General features: G+C 38.1%; 1 protein-coding gene across 22 annotated transcripts in view; it reads left to right on the top strand.

The window, feature by feature from the left end:
- Positions 1 to 1,445: 1,445 nt before the first annotated feature.
- The window catches only part of MARCHF8 (membrane associated ring-CH-type finger 8), a 156,007-nt gene continuing 131,691 nt past the window's right edge, over positions 1,446 to 25,761 (top strand). For 8 of the 22 annotated variants that reach the window (XR_012417673.1, XR_012417672.1, XM_074001555.1 and 5 more), the window contains exon 1: positions 1,446 to 1,584. The gene's annotated coding sequence lies outside the window, so the exon portion shown is untranslated. Of the gene's footprint in view, positions 2,087 to 5,310; positions 5,362 to 6,868; positions 6,983 to 15,273; positions 15,390 to 25,761 lie in introns of those variants that run through there. The other 14 variants (XR_012417670.1, XR_012417671.1, XM_074001551.1 and 11 more) reach the window with 4 other exon arrangements.

The following is a 25,761-nucleotide window of genomic DNA, read 5'->3' as shown; positions in this document are numbered from 1 at the left end:
CATATATGGTTAATATTTACCCAGCACTGTATGTGTTGGGCACTTAAAAGTGTTATACAGGCATTACCTCATTTTGTCTCATAACCACTCTATTCAGTAGATGTCTTTTAGATAGCTGAAGAGAGGCTCGGAAAGGTTAAGAAAATTGCCTAGACAGTAATGGCTGAGCCAGGACTCACCCTATCTTTGCCTCCATGAGTACTGCTTATCAGCCCTGCTTAGCTCACAGATCCCTGTTAAACTACGAAGGTTCTGCCGCTTCCTGCAGAAGGATGATAGGATTCCATATCCATAGATCAGTCAACCAATTCTTTTGCTCACCAAGCCTGGTCTAGGCATCAGCTATACCAATGGAAGATATTGGTACTGCCTTCATGGAACACCTGCTGCCAGAAGCAGTAGAGTCAACCAGATTCTGGCAACCGGCCTTGATAACCTATTTTCCATAGTAAACGACAAATGGAGAAAATTCATCATTTTCTGTTCTTTGTAATACTGTATTCTAAGTGTGTTACGGAAATGAAGATGTTTTGACCTTGCTGATCCAGAGGATATTTTGAGCACACTGTTTTGAACCTGACAATCTGCTCTTTACTTAGCCAACAATGCAAAGTGGTCAGAATTGTAGGGAAGAATTGATTAGCTATATGATAGATCACTCCTGGACAACAGAACAACTGTGGAATATTTGAGAGGATTTGCTTATAATTCACTCATGAATTTACTAAGAAATACAAATTAGTCACATTTTATGCATTATTATGGGACAAATAAAATTAGCAGTGGTTGAAACTATTTCTGGGAAGTTTGATCTAGGAAAATTGGGATTTGGTAGACAATGATGAAAGTGACAGAGGAATAATTAAGTTTTATGTGGACAAAAGATGAATGCCGAATCAAATATTTAGACGTGTATGTACACAAAGATGATTTCTGATAAAAATTAAAATACAATTTAAAAGTAGGAAGTCGTATAAACCTCTTTCACATGCTTTCTCTGGCTCAGAGGGCTATGCTGTGGGCATCTATCTTTCAGTCCAGATTACAGAGCGAAAGCAAACAAAAATCTGTCAAGGCAAAAACCATTACTACTTATTCCTTCGCTTTCCCTCCCGTTTGATAGCCTCAGGTAAGAAAGTATTTTCCACTTTCTTCTCCAAGTACAACATCCTTTTGCCAGACAAAATTTCCTTTTCCTTCCAAAACACTAGTATTAATAACACATGTAGTCAGGCCCACGACACACTAAACGACAAAGGCAGAGCTGGGGAAGTCTTCGGTTCCAAGCCTGGTGGGTCCTCGCCTGGGCACAGCGAAGGGGTGGAAGCACAGAGGTGTCGCGCAGCCGCAACCGCAGCAGCCGGCCCCCAGCGCGCTGTGGCCACCCGGGGAACGCCTCCACCCAACCCGGCCGGACACGTGACGCCCGCGTCACGTGACCTGCCAGTCGGCGTCCTCACGCGGAGGGGCGTAGGGTGTAAACAGGCAACGCGCTGGCGGAGGTTCGGCCCTGCTACGTCCGCGTCTCGGGCATGCTGGAGGAGGGCCGGGGCGGTTGCGCCGCCAGCTCAGAGCCCACCTGAGGTAACTCTTGGGGCTTCTAGGATCCACTCCTCCACGCCGCTCGCAGCTGTCCCTGCTGGCCGCCAATAAGGGCGGCCGAGCCCCCGGCCCGGGCAGGGGGTGTGGCTGCCGGCCGCCCGGTCCGCGACAGGTGGGCCGCCAAGGCCCCGGACCTGCGCTGCCCCTGGGCTGGGGGCCCGGCGTGGAGCACGCGGAGAGGCAGCGCGACTCGGGGCCGTGGGTCCTTCTGCCCTGGTGCTGGCGTCTGCTCCTGGGGCCGGGCCGAGTCGAACCAGGAACCGCAGAAGCAGTCTGCGCCAAGGGCCCTAGGCCGGACGCCCGGGGTGCCAGGTCTTTTCCCTGACGGGCTGTGAGACCTTGAGCCCGTCAGCCGTCGTCCTTGGCCTGAGTTTGCACATCTGTAAAATGGAAGCTCGGACTAGTAATCCGTGAGGACCTTCCACGTCTGACGTGTGATCTTGAGAGACCTGCGTACATTCGGGGTGCCAGAAGGAAAGCATAGGTAGCTATTTTGTCCTTTAGTTGCTAACTTTTCGTTGATCTTTAAATCCGTTTTCATCTTAAATGATTCGGATTCCTGTTCACCTGGCTGAAGTTTTTAATAGAAAACTTATTGGGTGGGGGTTATAATGGTTTATGTTACCGTTTTCATGTTTCTTTAATGCAACAAAACCTTTTTTTTCTTAAAATCTATTTGGAAGCCCAGATTGTAAAAATAAATGGAACCCTTTTCTGCCTCATTATCACTATTCTCACGACCCACCCCCGCGCTAACTACCCTTAAGGACCCATGGAAGTCATAGGTTGAGGAGCTCCGTATGGAGTTGAGGAAATGTTTTGTGTATTTTTTAATTTGATAGGATCTGGAAAATGAATTCTTTGCATATGTGGAGTTTTCTGTTATCTTTCTCCTTATTTTGTTCGATTGCATGCTATGTAATTACAGAGACAATTAGCATAACCCTCACATACCATACTTCGGGGCCTTTTTTGGCCCCGAAATTTCTGATAAAGACGTTTCTTGTTCCATCTTTCCTTGCATCCCAGTCCCTGGGGAAGTAAGTGTATGTTTATAATAGTGAGACTTCATGCCTCATTGCTGATTTAGTTGCTCAGATACAGAATGGGAATGGAAGACTTTTGAGACCAACCGGATAGGTTAGGACATATCAGAAAAACATGAAAACTCTAAAAAATATGAAAACTGAAGGAGTATATGAACTCAAGTCGTTGAGAGTCATGGAATAATGTGAACATGCCCTCGTGTGAAATCTTGAGACCCTGGAGCAAGAGAATTTTGGATTTTGAGAAAATTGAGTTTAAGAGAAAAAGATGTTCTGTTTCATATGGTGAGTGAACATGTAAACAGTATGAGGTGGTAGTGTGTAGACAAAATTTTCAGGTTTTTTTTTTTTTTTTTTTTTTTTTTTAAAGAGTAACACATAGTTTCCTAATGGATTTTGGAGACTATGGTTTTAAGAGATGTACTGAAACTTGAAGTTTAATGTTAAAAGAGGGAAACGATACCCTTTTACAGCTTGTCTGCTTATTGCTTCTGTGAGTTGAGCAAGAATTGGAAGTGGAATGGACTATAAGTGATACCCAAGGTGACCTAGTGGAAAGGTTTTCTCTTTTCAAAGTCAACTTACTTCCCTGATCTTTGGCTTAAGCTTAAGCAAGTCATTTCCTTTCTTTGGTTCTCAGTTTCTGCTGCAAAATGAGGAAACTGGATTGATTACTATTCTACCTTTTGGCTCCAGCTAGGTTTGCCAGATAAAACACAGGATGCCTAGTGATACGAATTTCAGATAAAGTGAATACATTTTTACTATAAATACTACATGGGGGCATACTTGTACTAAAAAAATGATTCGTTGTTTGTCTGAAATTAAAGTTTAACTGGGCTTGCTGTATTTATATTTGCTAAATCTGGCAGCCTTAGCTCCAACATTTTTGTTTCCTTTAAATTAGTGCCAGCTCAAAGCAGAGCTGGGAATGAATTGATTTAAGCAGCCAGGAAACGCTAATTGTTGTCAGTAGTAGCGTCTGGTTCAGGAGGAATGTCGTTGATTCACTTGTGGTTTGTTTCTTTTTCCCTTATGTAGCAGTTCCATTTCTACCATAATCACATAATGTTTAGGTTTATACCTTTGGTGGTAAGTAGTTTAAAATATCTGAAAGGAAGTTAAAAATATTGCTGAAATTTCTAAAAGTGGCTTCATTTTTTTGAGCCTTGAAATGGTATGTGCTTCCCCCCGCCCCCCCCCGTAAAAGATGCTTTACAACCCTACCTGTTCCCCAGGTTTGTGGTTGATTACATTTTCTAAAGCCGTGGACTGTTCTGATGCCAAGTAATCAGGAAGTTCTTCTTATGCCTTCTAATTTTGTCCCCTGTGAATATGGAGTATGGAAAATTATCAGTATATACAGTATAAACATTTTATATTTTATCTGACGGTTGTCAGCTTTGTCTTTGCTGTATTGAAGGATTTTCAATTTTGAAATTCTTTTTCAAGAAGTGTAATTTTAAACTTTTCATTTTTTTTTTTTTAATAACTAGACCAGATCCAATTTCTTAACTCACTTGGAAATGCCTGAATTTTCTAATTCATTTATTCAATCAATAGTCAATAAAAAATTTGCTTTTGGAGAGTCAGTTTGATGATGTGACCAGTGTTCTAGTTCTCCAGGTGTTTATTTCTGATAGAGGAGTTAAAACGTGTAATCTGAGGATAATATGATGAAGGCTTTGAAGAGATACAAGTGCTATGGAAATTGAGAGGAAGGGTGTGTGCTCTTCAGATTGATATATTGAAGAGAAAAACTCTGGAAGAGGTAGAAGTGGATTCAGGACCTGGGGGTAAAGGTGGGATCAGAAAGACAGAGGTGGACACAACGGCGGAAAAAAGCGGATAAGGGCAGGGAATCTGTCTTCTCAGTTCTACAAAACATACACTTTGTTGGATTTAAAATACTTTACAATATTGTGTATATGTGGTTTTTGGTTCACTGTGATGTTCTCATCTGCTTTATATTTGCTTTGAACTGCTTTGGTGTCTTTCTGTATTAAAAAGACCTTCAGTTGTCAGTGAAGCTCTTTGAAAAAGTGTTTATTAAATGTGTCACGCGTATAAAAGTATGTATTGAAAAAATAGAACATTACCAATAGCCTTGAAACCTCCTGTGTACTTCTTCCTTCCTCTCAAAAGTAACCAGCATGCTGAATTCTGTGTCTATCATTTCTTTACTTTCTTTTTTTTTTTTTTTTTTTTTTTTGAGACAGAGTTTTGCTCTGTCACTCAGGCTGGATGAAGTACAGTGACGCCCTCTTGGCTCATTGCAACTCTGCCTCTTGGGTTGAAGCGATTCTCCTGCCTCAGCCTCCTGAGTAGCTGGGACTATGGGCATGTGCCACCATGCCCTATTAATTTTTGTATTTTTGTAGAGACAGGCTTTCACCATGTTGGCCAGAATGGTCTCAAACTCCTGACCTCAAGTGATCTGCCTGCCTCAGCCTCCCAAAGTGCTGGGATTGCAGGTGTGAGCCACTGCACCTGGCCTGCTTTCTTGATGATGTTATTTTACTTTATACATGTATATCCCCCAAAATACTGTTTGCTTATGCATATTTTTAAACTTTATATACATGGCATCATGCTATATGGATTTTTTTTCCTGCAACTTTTAAAATTAGTTACTAAGTTTCATCCATGTTTTTCTTCAAAGGTAAGAATTTCTTTGGAATATACGTCTAGGATTGGAGTTGTTGTTTGTCAGGTGTGTACACCAGTAACTTTACTAAATACATATTGCTTTCCAATGTAGTTGTACTGTTTTACTGTCCTATAAGCAGTGTGAGAGTTCCTGTTTTTATCCTGTCTACCTGCTCCCCAGTGTTTGGTATGAGAAACCGTGTATCTATTAAAGGTCTAGTATCCAGAGTATTTAAGGAACTCTTATACTTCAGTCATAAAAGGAAAAATAACTAAAAAAAATGGACGAAGGATTTGAGTAGACAGTTTTTCAGACAAGACATACAAATAGCCAGTAAGCACATGAAAAGATGTTTTACATCATTAGTCACCATGTAAATGGAAATCAGAACCACAGTAAGATACCATGTCACACCAACTAAGTAACTAAGACGGTTACTAAGTGACCGTCTAAGTAACCATCTTAGTAAACTAAGATGGCTATGTATAATAAAAAAGACAGGTAATAATAAGTGTTGGTGACGTGGAGAAATTGGAATCTACATGTTGGAATGTAAAGTGGAGCAACTGCTTTGAGAAACAGTCTGGCAGTTCTTGAAATGGCTAAATATGGGATAAGGCATGACAAAGCAGTTCCACTCCTAGGTATATACTCAAGAGAAATGAAAACATATCTACGCAAAAATTTGTATGTACATGTTCACAGTAGCAGTAGCCATAGTAGCCAAAATGTTGAAACAACTCAAACATACATCAACTGATGAATGGTTTAAATAATGTGGTTTATCCATGCAGTGGACTATTATTCAGGAATAAAAAGGAATTAAATACTGACTCATGCTACAAATGGATGAACTTTGAAAACTTTCTAAGTGATAAAGTCACAAAAGGCCACAAATTGTGTGATTACAGGTATATGGAATGTCCAGAATACAAATATAGACTCAGATAATAGAGTACTGGTTGCCTAGAACTGGTGTTGGGGTAGGGGTTGGGGAAAAATGGGTTTGACTGCTAAAGAGGACTGAGTTTCTTTTTGGGGTGATGAAAATATTCTAAAATTGATTATGGTGATGGTTGTACAATTCTGTGCATTTGCTAAAAACTATTGAATTGCACACCTGCAAAAAAGCCATTGATGGAAAGAAGGAAATTTTTTTTTTAACAAAGATGCCATGTTTTATGCCTCCTGGAGAATCCCAGGTGGTAGGGACTGAGACTTGCCTATAACCATGTGAGTGAGATGGAAAGCATATCCTTTTCATACATAGAGGCCTTCAGAGGATCCCACAGCTTGGCCAGCAGCTTGAGTGCAACCCCCTGATAGACTTTGACCCAGAAGTACCCAGCTAAGCTGTGCCTAGATTTCTGGCCTGTGGTAACTGTGAATAAATGTCCATTGTTTTAAACTACTGAGTTTTGGGGTAACTTGTATGCAGTATTAAATCACTCATACATAAGTAGCAGCATTGCAATATGTTTTTTTTTAATTTTAGTTTTCTGGAAAACTGTGGTGGCTAAATTACTAAATTATAGTATAATGGATTCTTTTTTTTTTTTTTTTGAAACAGTCTCGCTCTGTGGTCCATGCTGGAGTGCAGTGGTGAGATCTCGGCTCACTGCAAGCTCCACCTCCCGTGTTCACGCCATTCTTCTGCCTGAGCCTTCCGAGTAGCCTTCTACAGGTGCCCGCCACCGTGCCCTGCTAATTTTTTGTATTTTTAGTAGAGACGGGGTTTCACTGTGTTAGCCAGGATGGTCTCAATCTCTTGACCTCGTGATCCACCTGCCTCGGCCTACCAAAGTGCTGGGATTACAGGCGTGAGCCACTGCGCCTGGCCTATAATGGATTCTTTCGTTCCTTATTTTGTTAACCACAATTCATAACCAATAGGCAATGATGCACACATTTATTGAGATATCGTGTAAATTATTGGGGATAAATTATACTTAAAATGGCTAAAATTCCTTTTATTACAATTTTGAAAGTGTGTTATCTCTGTATAATACATTACAAGTCTTTATCAACCAAAACAGGCAATTTTAAGACAATATAGCAGTACATAACATTTCACATATTGTCATGGTTTTCTGGTAACTGTTTTATATTTAAAACTTATAAGTGGTATTAATATGTTGGGAGATATTATGACTTCAGAAAAGGCACTCAAAAAAGAATCATCGAGGCAAAACTACAGTCTCATAGAAGCCAACCCATTCTTGTAGGAACTATATGAAAGGAGGTTAAAAAGATTTTTGTTCTTTTCCTGTGAATATTTCTGTTCTTCAGTTGAAGAAATGTTGTATGACCATATGGATAAGGAAAGCATTTCGAAATTTCATTTAAGAAATGAAGAGATGTTTTCAAAGTTTGTAAGGATTTTCTCCTTTTTTTCTTACCTTTGACAAAGTGAAAAAAATATATTTATTAGCATGTAAGGATAGCTGAAATGTTATGTGAAAAAAAGCCTGCTGAATTTTCTCCTGTGTTTTATTCTAGAGTTTTTATAGTTTTAGCTCCAATATTAAGGTTCATGATCAATTTTTAGGGGTTGATAGAGTGTTTGGTATGAGCTATGGGTCTGGGTTCTTTATTTTCCTTTATGAATAAACAATTTTTTAATTTTAATTTTAATTTTATTTTTTTTGCCTGAGAAGGCCTTGGGCTCAAGCTAGCTGGTCTAATATACATTTTTAAATATCATTTGTTGAAAAGGTAGTTCTTTCCCTATTGAGTTTCTTCCCCTTTCTCTATCCTTTGCCCATTGAGTTCTGTTGGCATTTTTGTTGAAAGTAAACTGGTGATTATGTGTGGATCTGCTTTTGGACTCTCTCCTGTTGCTTTTGCTGTCTGTTCTTATGTTGGTACCACATTGTCTTTATTTCTATAACTTTATGTAAAGGTTGAAATTGGTTAGTATAAATCCTCCAATTTTGTTCTTTATTTTCAAAAATTTTCTGGGTATTCTAGGTCCTTTGTGTTTTCAAAAGTATTTTAAAATCAGCTTGTTAGTTTAAAAAAAAAAAAAAAGAACAACTTGGGGTTTCAGTTGGGATTGCCTTGACTCTGTAGATCAGTTTATGGAGAATTGCTATTTTAATGTCATTGAACCTTCCACTACATGAACATGTTATAGCTCTCCATTTATTTGGTTCTTTAATTTCTTGCAACATGTTTTTTAGTTTTGCAGTGTACAGGTCCTGTGCATATTTTGTTGAATTTATATCTTAATATCTTACATTTTTAATGCCATTGTAAATGGGATTAAAAAATCATTTCTCAAGTATTCCTTGCTAATATGTAAAAATACAGCTGATTTTTGTATGTTGTCTTTGTGTCTTGTAGCCTTTCTAAATCCACTTACTAGTTCTGGTAGTCTTTTGGTTGGATTTTCTCCACATACAGTCATTGAATAAAGACAGTTTTACATTTTCCTTTCTAATCATGTGCTTTCTGTTTCTTTTTTTGCCTTATTACACTTGTGAGGACCTCAAGTCCAATATTATGATAGAAGTGGTGAGAGCAGATATCCATGTTTTGTGGTCAATTTGAGGGAGAAACCATTTAGTCTTATATATGGTACAAAAAGCACTAACTACAACATTTTAAAAATGTTAAATTGGACTCAATAAAATTAAATTTTTATTGACTCAATAAAATTAAATTTTTATTACTCAATAAAATTAAATCTCCTGCACTTTAGGAGACATTGTTAAGGAAAAGAAACAGTATACTATAGACTGGGAGCAAATGTTGACAATTTATATATGTGACAAAGGACTTTTACCCAGCATTATATAAAAAACTTCAATAAATTAGTAAGAAGTTAGAGAACTCAAATGCCAAAATTGGTAAAAAAAAAAAAAAAAAAAAAAATTGTGGAGCAACTTATCAAAAGAAGGTATTTGAAATTCTAGTAGACATATTAAAAATTCTCAACATATTTAGTTATTAAAGGAAATTATAATTATGAACAACTTTTTGCCTACAAGAATGGTCAAAATGAAAAAGACTAACAATACCAAGCGTTGCTGAGGACGTAGAGCAATCAGAATTTTACATAAATTGCTGATAGGAGTGTACAGGCACTTTGGAAAACTGTTTAACAGTTTCCTATTAACTTAAACTTGCACTTACTGTATGACCTAGACATTACACCCCTGGGTATAAAATAAAACCTTAAATTCACAAATGACTTGTACAACAATACTCAGTGCTCAACACTGGAAACGGTATAGTCTATCAAGTCCGCAATGGACTATTACTCAGGAGAAAAAAGGAATGAATTGCACAGTGTCACTCTATGAAATTAAAAACATTATATTGAGCAAAAGAAGCCAGACAAAAGACTACATTCTGTATGATTTGATTCATATGTAATTCTAGAACCACCAAAACATTAAGAAAGCAGATTAGTGGTTGCCTGAGGTTATAGGTAGGGGTGGGGATTGACTGCAGAGGAGCAGAAGAGAACTTTCTATGGTGATGGAATTCTCTGTATTTTGATTGGGTGGTGGTTATACTAAATATACACTTTTTATACACTTTTGTCAGAACTTAACATTGTACTTAAGATGGGTGCATTTTATTTTATGTAAATTATGTCTTAATATAGTTGTTTTTCAAAAGGGTCTAAACATTTATAGACAGAACATATACCTATGTATATATATACTGAGATTTTATGTAAAATATTTAAATGTATGTATACTCATAGGAAATGCCTAAAAGGATGTTAAGCAAATTGTTACTGATTATGTCTAGGTGGTGAGAATTTTAGGTGATTAAAAAAAATGATTGGACTTTTTATATTATTTTAATTAGTCCTTTCAATGAACACATCTTTGCAAAAGAAAAGAAAAAAGTTTTTTTGTTATATAGAAGTTTGATTATCTAGATTTTTTTTTCAAATATTGAGTAGATATTACAATATTTATAAATTTTGTATAGAATGTAAGTGCTGTTATTTTGTGGTTTTTTTTTTTTTTTGAGACGGAGTCTTGCTCTGTCACCCAGGCTGGAGTGCAGTGGCGCCATCTCTGCTCACTGCAAGCTCCACCTCCAGGGTTCACGCCATTCTCCTGCCTCAGCCTCCTGAGTAGCTAGGACTACAGGCACCCACCACCATGCCCGGCTAATTTTTTGTATGTTTAGTAGAGACGAGGTTTCACCGTGTTAGCCAGGATGGTCTCGATTCGCTGACCTTGTGATACATTCGCCTCGGCCTCCCAAAGTGCTGGGATTACAGGCGTGAGCCACCACGCCTGGCCAAGTGCTATTACTTTGTAATCACCAGTTAGGAACAATCTACATTACTTTTGATGCCCTTGGTCTCTCTTCTCTGATCCCATTCTGTTATGTCCCCAGAGACATAACTGCTACCCTGAATTTTGTTTTTATTGTTTAATTGCTATAGTTTTATAACATTTGTATCTTGAAATGTGTTGTTTTGCCCTGCATGCGTTGAACTTTATAACTAGAATTGTATTGTGTGTGTACTTTCATTTGCTTTTTTATTCTGTATAATGTGAGATTTGAGACTCATTCGTATTTTTGTATGGCTGTAGTTCATTGGTATCTCCTTGTCTTATTGTGTTACATTATGAATATTCCACAATTAGTTCTTTGTAGTATTGATGAATGACTGGATTGTCAATTTTTTTTAAATCTGTCATGAGCAATGGTGATGTGAACATTGTGCATGTCTTTTTGTGCTCTTGGGTAAGAGTTTCTCTTTGCGTATGGTCAGGTGTATAGTTGCTGGGTTGTAGGATAATGCATTTCTTCAACTTTTCTAGAAGTGGTAGTTTTCTGTTGCTATATAACAAATTACCACAAACTTAGAGGCTTAAAACAACACACATTTTAAAATCTCATGGTCCTATAGGTCAAAAGTGCAGTAGGCTTGGCTGCGTTATCTGCTATGGGTTTTATGAGGCTGAAATCAAGTTGTCAGTAGGGCTGCATTCTTTTCTACAGGCTCTGGAGAGAAATCAACTCCCACACTTATTTGGGTTGTTGGTAGAATTCAGTTCATATGGTTGTAGGACTAAGGTCCATGTGTCCTTGCTGGATGTCAGCTGGTGGTCATTCTCAGCTTCTACAGGCCACTCGTTCCTTGCCTTGTGACCCTCTTTCTTTCTTCGTCTTCTAAGCTGGCAGTAGGAGGTTGAATCTCTCTCATGCTTTGAATCTCTCTAATATTTTTTTCCTTTTCTAGATGGAGACCATTCTCTACTTTTTTTTTTTTTTTTTTTTTTTTGAGACGGAGTCTCGCTCTGCCGCCCAGGCTGGAGTGCAGTGGCCAGATCTCAGCTCACTGCAAGCTCCGCCTCCCGGGTTCACGCAATTCTCCTGCCTCAGCCTCCCCAGTAGCTGGGACTACAGGCGCCTGCCACCTCGCCCGGCTAGTTTTTTTTTGTATTTTTTTAGTAGAGACGGGGTTTTACTGTGTCAGCCAGGATGGTCTCGATCTCCTGACCTCGTGATCCGCCCGTCTCGGCCTCCCAAAGTGCTGGGATTACAGGCTTGAGCCACCACGCCCGGCCCCATTCTCTACTTTTAAGGACTCATATGATTTGATTGGGTCCACTGGGATAATCTAGATTACTCTTTCTATTTTATCTCCATAGTCGTTTCACAGCTATACTCAAATTAGTATTTGAATAACCAGGGGCAGGAATCTTGGGGGACTATCTTTAGATTTCTCACTACCACTCTATATAATATGTTGTTTTCCGCAGTGGTGGTGCCAGTATACATTTACCTTAGCAGACATTGGAGTTCTTGTTCCGTGTCGTTAATATTGTCACTCAATATTGTCAGATATTTAGGCTGAGAAGTGGTATCTCATGGTGTTTTTAATCTATGGGTCCATATTTATAAGTAAAGACAGTTTTTTTGGTTGCTTTTTAAAAAGTTTTACATAAATAATTTTATTCTGTATGTACTCTCTAACACATGAGGTTTTCCCTCAGATTTGTGCTTTTGTGGTTTGAGTTTTAATAACTACTGTATGGTGTTTTATTGTATGAATAGATCACAATTGGTTCATTCTTTCATTGATGAAAATTTAGATTGTTTCTTAGTTCTCCTTGTGAATGTGTGAGAGAATTTCTTGAAGATATATATAAAGACTGCATATATATTGGTAAAATCTGGAAGTGAAAATCATGTGCATCTTCCCTGTTTTACTGTATAGAGAGACTTACAAAAAGTAGATTCTTTCCTTCCCTCCATTCTTTTTTGCTTTCTTTTGTTACTACTTTTATTCAATCTGACAAGCAAATGTCTTTATTGTCTTTAAAGGAGCTTACACAGGTAATATTACAATGCTAAAAAATTCAAATACTGTAAGTACATAAAGAAAAAGTCTCATCTAGTTATACTGGGTCTTTTAATAAAAGTGGGATCATACTACATAAATTTTGAAGTATGCTTTTTCACCTAGATCAGTACATACAAATCTGCATTCTCCCTTTTAATAATTATGTAGTATTCCTTTGCCGGTTGACTTTTGTTTACTATTCTGTACTTAGTACCTAGCAATCAATAAATTTTTGTGGGATGAATGAAGAATATACGGGTACATATATTTGTGAATTATTCAACCCTTCCCCTGTTAGTGGATATTTAGTGTGCTCTGATTTGTATTTTTTAAAATGGTGTCACAGTGATCATTCTTGTATATATGTTTTTGAACATTTATGGATGTATTCTTACAGTCTAGAGCCCTAGAAGTGGAATTGCCTGGTCAAAGGGGATTTAAATTGGATAGTTGGTTGTCCCATTTTCATTTCAATCTGTACTCCGACTAATGGTGTTTTGGTGCTCTTTCCCCTGTTCACCTGCCTACGACATTATCTATTACCAGTCCCTTATTTTTCTGTATCTTAAAATTAATGTTGAAATTTTTATCAAAATAATACTTGGACACTTTAAAAATAGGGAGCATAAAGTCTTACAATGAAAAATAGAGGCAAACTTTTCTTGTTACAGTACCTATTTTTAATATTTCTAAACATGTTATTCCACTGTTATTTATTTATCCACTTTAAATGTTATGCATTGCCTTCTTATTTTGATAGTTGAGGATTTGGACATCTTAAACTCCTCATTTGCCTCTTCCCACTCTGACTATGGTTACATCCCTATTTTTAGTGAAATCAATAAGAAATATTTAGTGACAACCATTCATCTGCAAATCAGGTAGTAGTCTGTGACTACATTTCCTTTCTTATGTAATTTTTAAGTTAAATTACCTAGTTTTTTTCACCTGCATCACTTTTTAATACAAATTCTTGCTAGATGGATCATCTTTTCTCTCAGTCTGTGTATTTTCATAAAACAAAAACTGTCAGTCCTTTCACACAACATCTGTACAGCTTGGTGTACAGTTCTGAGGGGCAAAAGAGTTAGGAAACTTGAATTCTGCTCCTGACTTTTCTGAATAGCTTGACCTCTGACAAGCAGCCTTGCTTCTCTCTGCCTTGTTTACTCATTTTTAAAAATGGAATTAGGTTTGAACTGGCTGGTCTCTGATTCCTCTCAGTTCTGCCATTCTGGTTTTTTTGGTCTCCTGTTGAATCTTAATTGTATCACTTAAATAGCTAACTGTAACAGCTTGTGGGGAGAGTGCATTTTATAACTTGGAGAAGAAAAAGGCTTGGGTGAGAAAGACAAGATAATATGGAAACTTGAAGGGCTGCTGTATAGAGAATAATTAGGCTCGTTTCACGGGATTCAAAACTAATACCTGTAGTTGAACGGGAGGTTCTCTTGATTCAGCGTAACAGACACACTCTTAACAGTTAATTCCTGTCCAACATTGAAGTGGGCCACCCTAAGTGATGGGTATTTCCTGACACTGAAAGGACAGAGGTCAAGGTAGATAGGCAAAATGATGCTTTAGAGACAGGTTGAAGTTATTTAAGCCCCAGCCAGCCAGGGATACTACCAGATGACTTCTCTAACCTTCTGGCCTCCCACAGGTGGAAATCAATGGCATAAGGTTGTTAAAATAATTTTAAAAAACCTATTATGGCTTGACTCATTGGTCATGACTTTAACCAAATTTTAATAATGATGATTCATACACTTTTTAAAAAAATTTGCATTTTTTTTTTTTTGGTTGAAATGCCTAAGTGTAGTGTTCTCAGTTTTGAAATGTTACTCTTCTAAGTCTTGTGTAGTTCTTGATGATTCATCTGGGAAAGCAGCCCTTTTCTTCTTTTTGAGTGATCTTTGAAAACTTGACACTTCCCCTTAAACTAAGCTGGGAACTTTGAGTTTGAGTTTTTAGGTCCTGTTGAGATACACAACTAAATTTGTCATTGACTATGTGTGTTGCCCAGTTTTCTGGAGATGTTTACCAGTCTGGGCAATTTTGATAGTATTATCTTACAGTTTTTGCTGTGAAGCAGTCTTTAAATATAAGATATTTATAGGAGCAAGCCTTTGGGGGAAAAAAGCATTCTTACTAGTTTTATTAAATTAATTAATTAATTACAATGCCCTCATTCCCAATTCTTGAGGTAGAATTTTGGTCACCTTAGCATCTGAGTGAGGAGGTAATGTGTGTGTTTACATTTCCTGAACTACCTCAGGTCTCCTCTAACCACTGGGTGTCTTGTTCCTGCTGAATTGTACTGTACAGTAGACTCCACTGTACTAGTGAATGCATCAGTCTGTGGTAGGATTTCTTGACCTTAACTCTGTTGAGAGTTGGGGTTGGATAATTCTTTGTTGTGGGGAACTGTTCTTTGTATTGTAGGATGTTTAGTTGCATCCCTGGCCTCTTCCTACTAGGCGCCATTAGCACCCCCACAGTTGTGGCAATTAAAAATATCTCCAAGACACTGGCAAAATCCCCTGGGGTGATAAATTGCTCCTGTTGACAACCACAGACTTACGAATGCTGCTCAGTTGGCCCTCTGCCACAGTTAAGGTCTTCCTACTCTTGTCTGGTTTCTCCATGTTCCCAGCCTTGCTCACAGCCTCCTCTAGCCTGACTGTGCTCTGCTCAGCTAATTAGGCAGAAGTTGCCAAGTAGAAGGTGGAATCAGTGGGGAATACGGCGGAGCTGGAGTCAGGTATGGCCTTGGGTAGTGGCTGAGCACTGCAGCACACAGATGGGTGTGTGTGAGTGTGTGTGTGTGTGGTTTTTTTTTTTTTTTTTTTTTTTTTTTGTGGTAGCTAAGATTAGACTGCTAAAGCAAATGTTCTTTGACTTGAAAATAAACCGACGACATCACTGGTGGTCCTAGCGCACAGTACTAATTAGGTATGTGGTATCTTTATATTGTCTCAAGCCTGCCTTGGATTCTGTTGTTAACGAAAGAAAGCTCCAAGCATGTTTCCTCCTTAATGTTTTTATTTGAAAGAAGCAGAGAAAAGTGAAACCTGTTCTTGACGAACCTCATGTTCAGTATAGTTTCAATTTTCAGGTGACTTAAATAGCTAGATCCATTTTTTACATGTATGAAATGAGGTGGGAGAGTTTATAAATTTGAAGCAGCAGATGTTTACTGAATGCAGCCAGTTATGATACTATGGCCTCAAGAAATACTTGGAGTGCACAGGGAGTGAGACAGGCACCGTCATGTAAGCAGTGGTAGTTCACAGGTGGTGAGGGGTAAGATCTCATAAACTGGAGACTGGGACAAGTGTTCACATTCCCTGCTTATATTCATTTTCAAACAGTCACTGTTTATAATATGTCTGTTCTGAGCTTTATGAATTTTTTTTTTTTTTACTTAAGATCATCCTAACTGCCCATTTTGTAAACTTTATTCTCTTAACATTTATTATGTCATATTTTCTGATTTTAAATAACTTTTAATGACTGCATATTGCATTTTGTGGTTATATCCTAAGTGGTTTACTTAATGATTTCTGTATTGTTTAACATGGATTGTTTCAAAGAGTTTTGCTATTACAGTTATCATTTGATGAATATCTTCAGCATAAATTTTAGTCCATAGTTTAGATTATTTCTTTCAGATAGTGTTATTAACTAGAATGGTGTGGATTTTTTTTTTTTTGGGGGGACGGATTCTTGCAGGCTGGAGTGCAGTGGTATGATCGCGGCTCACTGCAACCTCTGCCTCCCGAGTTCAAGCAATTCTCCTGCCTCAGCCTCCCGAGTAGCTGGGATTACAGGTGCCCACCACTGCATCTGGCTAACTTTTGTATTTTTAATAGAGACAGGATTTCACCATGTTGGCCAGGCTGGTCTCGAACTCCTGACCTCAGGTAATCCACCCGCGTCTGCCTCCCAAAGTGCTAGGATTACAGGCGTGAGCCACTGTGCCTGGCCTGGTGTGGATATTTTTAAGGCTGTTGATTCATATTGCTGAACTGCTTTCCTAAAGGATTCTAATTAATGCTTCCACTAGCAAGGTGTTGAGTGGCCATTTTAGGGCATCCTTGCCAGTGTTGATATTTTCTAAAAAGAAAACGTCATCGGTTTAACAGGTGGAAAACATCTCATCTTTCATTGACTTTTTGTTTTTGTTTTCCTTTAAAAGTTCATTAGCTTCTTTTTTGCAATTGACTGTACATGTCCTTCTCCTATTAATCTTTTGGAGGTGTTACAGTGTTTTTTAAAAGCAATTTGCTTTATATAGCTTCTTTATATATGAAGGGTAGGGCTTTTTGTCTATCATTTTTGTAAAAAAACCGCTTACCTAGTTTATGTCTTTTGCTTTATGTGTAACTTACAGAAAAAGTACACAGGCCGGGCGCGGTGGCTCGCATTTGTAATCCCAGCACTTTGGGAGGCTGAGGCAGGATGATCACCTGAGGTCAGGGGTTCAAGACCAGCTTGGCCAACACAGTGAAACCCCATCTCTACTAAAAATACAAAAATTAGCTGGGCATGGTGGCAGGCTCCTGTAATCCCAGCTAGTCGGGAGGCTGAGGCAGGAGAATCGCTTGAACCCCGTAGGTGGAAGTTGCAGTGAACTGAGATTACGTGTCTCAAAAAAAAAAAAAAAACCACAAAGAGTATAGGGAATTACTACATATTATTTACTAAGATTCACCAGTTGTTTGTATTTTACCTTGTTAGCTTTATCACTCTTTCCCCCTTTCTTTATATGCATATATAAAAATGCATTTTTTTGTGATTCATTTGAGTTTAAGTTGTATAGGTCCTAAGAACACTTCAACATGTATTTCTAAGAGCCAGGGTATTCTCTTGTGTAACCACAGTAAAATTACCAGTCAAGGAATTTAACAATTGGTACAGTGTTGTTATTTGATTTATAGTGCAATTTCAATACTATAACGTCCTTTATTGCCCTTTTGTTTTCCATGTCCAGTATCCAGTCCAGAATCACTGTGAAATTAATTGTCATATTTTAGTCTCCTTTAATCTTTAATCTGGAGTACTTTGTTAACCTCTCATTGTCATTCTTGACATTGATCTTTTGGAAGAATACAGATCAGTTATTTTTTTAGAATGTCCCTCATTTTTTACTTGTCTGAAGTTTCCTCATGGTTAGATTCAGTTCATGCATTTTATGCAAGGATAACAAAAAAGTGATTTTTATTTTTCTCAGTGCAACATATTAGGAGCAACCTGATGTCAGTTTGTTCCAGTATTGCTGATAACATCAAACAGTTGGTTAAGTTGGTATCTGCCAGATTTCTCTACTGCGGTGATACTGTTTTTCTCTTTGAAGTTAATATGTATTGACACTGTGATATATCGTGTTCCTCATCAAACTTTCACCCACAAGTTTTAGCCTCCAATGATGACTTTCCAACTGCATGCTTCCTTCTGTAGCTATTGACTGGCATTCTACTGTAAGGAAGACCTTTCCCTCCTCCCTCCACGCCCCATTTATTTATTTGTTCAATTATTTATTTGAATGATTCATATATGTATTTAGTGGTCTGTAATTCATTACTGTGATTATTTTGATACTAAAATCGTCCCAAATTTGGTCTGTGTAAACTCTTTCAGACTGGCTTCTGTGTTCTTTTTATATGTCTCCACAATTCTTTGAGTACTTATTTACCTTCTGGTGCAAAAAGATGCTTTGGGCTCATTGTGTGTGACCCACCCCTCAAATCAGCTTTTCTTTTTATTTATTTATTTTTTGAGAAGGAGTCTTGCCCTGTCCCCCGGCTGGAGTGCAGTGGTGCGATCTGGGCTTACTATGAGCTCTGCCTCCCGGGTTCACGCCATTCTCCTGCCTCAGCCTCCTGACTAGCTGGGACTACAGGCGCCTGCCACTACGCCCAGCTAATTTTTTTTTTTTTTTTTTTTTTGTATTTTTAGTAGAGACGGGGTTTCACTGTGTTAGCCAAGATGGTCTTGATCTCCTGACCTCGTGATCTGCCCGCCTCGGCCTCCGAAAGTGCTGGGATTACAGGCGTGAGCCACCGCACCCGGCCTCAAATTAGCTTTTCTTAGAGGAGCATTGTTACTATTAGTGAGGAATGAATGGTATTTGGAAATCAAGATCTGGATATATGACGTGCTTATTGCAACTGGTGTGTCATTATTTCTAGGCCTACTCAGTGGCCACAGCTAGGATATGTTTGTGTGTGTGTAAATACATATGTGTATATCCATGTTTTAATTTTTTATTAAACAATTTTTTTTTTTTTTTTTTTTTTTTGAGACGGAGTCTCACGCTGTTGCCCAGGCTGGAGTGCAGTGGCGCGATCTCGGCTCACTGCAAGCTCCGCCTCCCGGGTTCCCGCCATTCTCCTGCCTCAGCCTCCTGAGTAGCTAGGACTACAGGCGCCCGCCACCGCGCCCGGCTAATTTTTTTTTGTATTTTTAGTAGAGACGGGGTTTCACTGTGGTCTCGATCTCCTGACCTTGTGATCCGCCCGCCTCGGCCTCCCAAAGTGCTGGGATTACAGGCTTGAGCCACCGCGCCCGGCCTATTAAACAATTTTTTTAGAGATAGGGTCTCTAAAGAGGGAGCTAACTCCCTCCAGCCCTTTTTTTAAATAGTATTTTTAATTTTTAATTTTTGTGGGCACATAGTAGGTATGTATATATTTATGAGGTGCATGAGATGTTTTGATACAGGCATGCAATGTGAAATAATCATATCGTGGAGAATAGGGTATCCATCCCCTCATGCATTTATCCTTTGTGTAACAAGCAATCCAATTACACTCTCATTTTAAAATATATGTTATTATTGACTATAGTCATTCTGTTGTTCTATCAAATAGTAGGTCTTATTCATCCTTTCTATTTTTTTTTTGTGCCCATTAACCATCCCCACCTTCCCCACAGCCCCCCATTACCCTTCCCAGCCTCCAGTAACCATCTTTCTACTCTCTATGTTCATTAGTTCAATTGTTTTGATTTTTAGATTCCACAAATAAGTGAGAACATGTGATGTTTGTCTTTTTGTGCCTGGCTTATTTCACCCTCTGGCTCTTTTATGAGGTCCCTAATCCCATTCATTAAGGCTGTGCCCTCATGATTTAATCACCTCCGTGAAGTCCTCGAGTCTTAATATTAGCATTGGCAATTTAGTTTCTTTGTTTTTCTTTTCTCTTTTTGTTTAGAGACAGAGTCTCACTTTATCACCCAGGCTGGAGTGCAGTAGTGCTCACTGCAACCTTGACCTCCTGAGCTCCAGTGATCCTCCCGCCTTAGCTTCCTGCGTAGCTGGGACTTTTAAGCTGGGACGCTTTAAGGTGCATGCCACCATGCCTGGCTAGTTTTTTTTTTTAATTTTATTTTTATTTTTAGTAGAGATGAAGCCTCACTGTGTTATGCAGGCTAGTTTTGTGTTCCTGAGCTCAAACAGTTCTTCTGCCTTGGCCTCCCAGAGTGCTAGGATTACAGGCTTGAGCCAGGATACCAGACGGTGATTAAGTTTCAACATGAGAATTTCGGGGGACACATTCATACCCTAGCAACACCTATGTATACACACTTACATATTAACAACTATGATTTCATATTGATTCTATCCGTATTAATCTAACACCATGAGGGGGTGGTACTTCTTGCATCTTCCTTAGGTTGAATTTTGTCAAATGCTTTTCTTGCATCTTGCCCACACTCTGTGCAAATATATGCTATATTTATTTCTAGAAGTTTTATAGTTTTGGCTTTAGGTTTAGATCTATGATCAATCTCAAATTATTTTTTATCAATAGTTTGAGATAGGGGTTGAAGTTCATCATTTTTCTGTATTGGATATCCAACTGATCTAGCATGGTTTGTTGAAAAGGCTTTTCATTCCCCGTTGAATTGCCTTGATGCCTCCTCTGAAAATCAGTTAACTGTATATGTGTGAGTCTGTTTCTGGACTTTGTATTCTGTTCTCTTGATCTGTTTGTTTGTCTTTAGGGCAGCACAATACTCTCTTGATTATTGTAGCTCTGTAAGAAGCCTTGAAGTCAGATAGTTTAAATCATTCAACTTTGTTCTTTTTCGAGATTGTTTGGCTGTTCTAGGTCCTTTGAATTTTCATATACATTTTAGAATCAAAAGCCTAATTTCTATAAAAGTGCCTGGTGGGAATGTAGTTGGAATTGTGATTTGGGCAGAATCAACATCTTGACAGTGTTGAAATTTTCAAATTACAAACATGGTATGTATCTTCATTTACTTAGGTATTTAATTTCAGCAGTGTTTTGTGGTTTTCAGTATATGGGGCTTCCATGTCTTTTGTTAAGTTTATTCTTAAGTAATTTGCTTTTTGGTATTAAGAAATGTTTTTAAAATTTCATTTTGTTGGTGGAAGATAGAAATACAATTGTTCAGCTGGGCGCGGTGGCTCAAGCCTATAATGCCAGCACTTTGGGAGGCCAAGACGGGCGAATCACGAGGTCAGGAGATCGAGACCATCCTGGCTAACACGGTGAAACCCCGTCTCTACTAAAAAATACAAAAAACTAGCCGGGCGAGGTGGCGGGCGCCTGTAGTCCCAGTTACTCGAGAGGCTGAGGCAGGAGAATGGCGTGAACCTGGGAGGCGGGGCTTGCAGTGAGCTGAGATCTGGTCACTGCACTCCAACCTGGGGGGTGGAGCGAGACTCCTTCTCAAAAAAAAAAAAAAAAGAAATACAATTGTTCTGTATATTGACCTGCCATCCTGCAACTTTGCCAAACTTACTTAGATGAATCTTGCTAGACTGACATAATTCTTAAGAATTTATTTGTTAACAATTAGCCTCTGAAAAGAAAGTTTTATAACTTCCTTTCAAATATTTATGCATAGTATTTCTTTTCCTTGCCTATTACATTTAATAGGATCTTCTGTATGCTATAATGTTGGATAGACTTGGTGCAATTTCTGTCACCATCTTTGCCATGTTGCCAGTCTTTGAGGGAACGTCCTCAGAATTTCATTATGTTATTTGCTGTAGGTTTATATGATAGAGGAAATTTCTTTCTGTTTGTAGGTGTGCTAAATTTTTTTTTTTTTTTTAACCCAGAATGGATATGGAACTTTGTCAGATGCTTTCATCACATCTGGTATTATGGTAAATGAAATTGCCTTTTATACGTGAATCCAAATTTTATATTCCTGGAGTAAATACTGCAGTATCATGATATATTATTATTATTTTTGTAAGTTACTGATTTTGATCTTTCCATTGTTTTGCTGAGGATGTTTTCATCTGTGTTAATCAACTATGGTCATGTTTTATAGTTTTTTTATAATTAAAAATGTTTTGGTAATGGGTTTATGCAAACCTTCTAAATGAGTTGGGAATTGTTTACTCCTTTATTTTCTTCCACATGTGTCTGATAGACTTCACCAGTGAAACCATCTGAGTTTTGAGTTTTCTTTTTGTAAAAGGGTAGGCTAACCATTTTAACTTACTTAATAGATATATGGCTGTTTAGATTTTAAAAGTTTTATCTTGTGTCAGTTGTGGAAAGTGTTGTGCTTTTCACTCTATTATTAGTGCTGTGTGGTTTATCTTTCCATCCTCTTTATTTTAACCCGTGTCTTTATATTTAAAAGGTATCTCTTGTAGACATAATTGGGTCTTGTTTTTTTCTTCTCCCCAATCTGAAAAAACGGTACATTTTAATTGGAATATTTATTTAGTCTCCTTAATGATACACAATTGATCCTCATTACTTGAGGATTCCATACATGTGAAAATCGCAAAATTTATTTGTAACCCCTAAATCAATACTTGCAGTGTTCCTGTAGTCATTCACAGACATGCACAGAGTAGCGAAAAATTTGAGTTATCTTGACATATTTTTCCCAACTGAGGTCAAATAAGGTGACACTCTGCCTTCTTGTTTCAGCTCTCATACTTTGAAAAACAAGGGTCCTTTTCCACACATCAAGAAAAGAAAACTGCAGGCCAATATCTCTGAATATTGAGACAAAAATCCTCAGCGAAATACTAGCAAACTAAATTGAGCAATATATTATTAGAAAGATCATTCAACATGACCAAGTGGGATTTATCCCTGGGATGCAGGGATGCTTCAGCATATGCAAATCAGTTTGTATGGTACATCATATCAACAGAATGAGATAAAAACCGTGTGATCATTTCAATTAGTGCTGAAAAAACATTTGATGAAATGTAACATCTCTTTATGTTGAAAAACCCTCAAAAAACTGGGGATAGGAGGAACATACCTCAACATAATTAAAGCCATATATGACATACTCACAACTAGTATAATACTGAATGGGGAAAAACTGAAAGCCTTTCCTCTAAGGCAAGTTTGTCCAATCCGTGGCTCAAGGGCCGCATATGGTCCAATACAAATTTGTAAACTTTTTTAAAACATTTTTTTTTTTTTTTGCAATTTTTTTTAAAGCTCATCAGCTATCATTAGTGTTAGTGTATTTTTTTTTTTTTTTTTTTTTTTTTTGAGATGCAGTCTTGCTCTGTCACCAGGCTGGAGTGCAGTGGTGCAATCTCAGCTCACTACACTCTCTGCCTCCCTGGTTCAAGTGATTCTCCTGCTTCAGCCTCCTGAATAGCTGGGATTACAGGTGCACGCCACCACACCCAGCTAATTTTTGTATTTTTAGTAGAGATGGGGTTTCACCATGTTGACCAGGATGGTCACGATCTCTTGACCTTGTGATCTGCCTGCCTCAGCCTCCCAAAGTGCTAAGATTACAGGTGTGAGCCACCACACCTGGCGTAGTGTTAGTATATTTTATGTGTGGTTCAAGACAATTCTTCCAGTGTGGTCCAGGGAAACCAAAAATTGGACACCCCTGCTCCAAGATTGGGAATATAACAAGGATGCCCACCGTCACCACTGCTATTCAACGCAGTACTAGAAGTTCTAGCTAGAGCAGTCAGACAAGAGAAGGATATAAAGGGTATCCAGATTGGAAAGGAAGAAGTCAAATTATCCTTGTTTACAGATGATACAATCTTGTATTTGGAAAAACCTAAAAGACTCCACAAGAAAACTATTAGAACTGGTAAATTCAGTGAAGTTGCAGGATACAAAATTAACATACCAAAATCAGTAGCATTTCTGTTTGTCACCAGTGAACAACGTGAAAAAGAAATAAAAAAGTATCCCGTTTGGAAGCCACACATAAAATAAAACAACTAGGAATTGACCAAATAAATGAAAGCTCTCTATAATGAAAACTATAAAACACTGATGCAAGAAATTGAAGAGGACCCCAAAAAATGGAAAAATATTACATGTTCATGGATTGGAAGAATCAGTATTGTTAAAGTGTCCATACTACTCAAAGCAGTCTATAGATTAAATGCAAATCCTACCAAAATATGAATGACATTCTTCACAGAAAAAAAAAATCCTAAAATTTTTGTGGAACAACAAAAGACCCAGAATTGCCAAAGCTGTTCTAAGCAAAAGAACAAGACTGGAGGAATTACATTACCTGACTTCAAATTATACTACGGAGATACAGTAACCAAAACAGCGTGGTACTGGCATCAAAACAGACCCATAGACCAATGGAACAGAATAGAGAACTAAGAACGCAGAAATAAATCCACACATGTACAGTGAGCTCATTTTTGACAAAGGTACCAAGAACATACTCTGGGGAAAAGACAGTCTCTTCAATAAATTGTGCTAGGAAAACTGGATATCCATATGCAGAAGAATTAAACTAGACCCCTATCTCTTACTGTGTACAAAAATCAAATCATAATGGATTAAAGACTTAAATCTAAGACCTCAAACTATGAAACCACTACAAGGAAACATTGGGGAAAATCTTCAGGACATTGTTCTGGGCAAAAATGCCTTGAGCAATATCCCACAAGCGTAGGCAACCAAAGCAAAAATGAACAAATGGGGTCACATCGAGTTAAAAAGCTGCTTCTGCACAGCGAAGGATACAGTCAACAAAAGGAAGAGACAACACACAGAATGGGAGAAAATACTTGCAAACTACCCAGCTGGCAAGGGCTTAATAACCAAAGTATATAAGGAGTTCAACTAACTCCACAGGAAAAAATAATAATCCAATTAAAAATGGGCAAAAGATTCTAATAGACATTACTCAAAAGAAGTATAAGTGGCAGACAGACATATGAAAAGGTGCTCAACATTGATCATCAGAGAAATGCAAATCAAAACTACAATGAGATATCATCTTACCTGATTAAAATGTCATATCCAAGAGACAGGCAATAATAAATGCTGGTGAGGATGTGGAGGAAAGGAAACCCTCATACACTGTTGGTATGAATGGAAATTAACCACTATGGAGAACATTTTGGAGGTTCCTCAAAAAACTAAAAATTGACCTATCATATGATCTAGTAATCCCACCGCTAGGTATGCACCCCTCCCCGCCATAAAAGAAATCAATATGTCAAAGAGATACTTGCACTCCTATTTTTGTTGCAGCACTTTGCAATAGCTAAGATTTGCCAGCAACCTAAGCGTTCATCAACAGATGAATGGATAAAGAAAATGTGGTACACAGTGGAGTACTTACTATTCAGCCGTCAAAAACAATGAGATCCAGTCATTTGCAGCAATATGGATGGAACTTGAGATCATTATGTTAAGTGAAATAAGCCAGGCACAGAAAGACAAGCCTTGCATGGTCTCACTTATTTGTGGAATCTAAAAATCAAAACAATTGAACTCATGGACGTAGAGAGTAGAAGGGTGGTTACCAGAGGCTAGGAAGGGGAGTGGGGGGCTGAAGGGAAGGTAGTATTGTTAATGGGTACAAAAAAAAAGAATGAATAAGACCTACTATTTGATAGCACAATAGCGTGGTTATAGTCAATAATAATTGCACATTTTAAAATAACTTAGAGTATAATTGGATTGTTCATAACTCAGAGGATAAACTCTTGAGCGTATGGATACCTTATTCTCCATGATGTACTTATTTCACATTGCTTACCTGTATCAAAACATCTAAAGTACCTCATAAATAGATACACCTACTGTGTACCCACAGAAATTTTTAAAAGGGTTCTTTCCCAGTCTGTTCAGTGCCACATTTTCCACATTTTTATACTTCTATTGGGG

This window comes from Macaca fascicularis, chromosome 9 (genome assembly GCF_037993035.2).
Source record: "Macaca fascicularis isolate 582-1 chromosome 9, T2T-MFA8v1.1".
NCBI classification, from domain to species: Eukaryota; Metazoa; Chordata; class Mammalia; order Primates; family Cercopithecidae; genus Macaca; species Macaca fascicularis.
The sequence above is the reverse complement of the archived record's forward strand: the minus strand, read 5'-3'. Positions and strand labels throughout refer to the sequence as shown.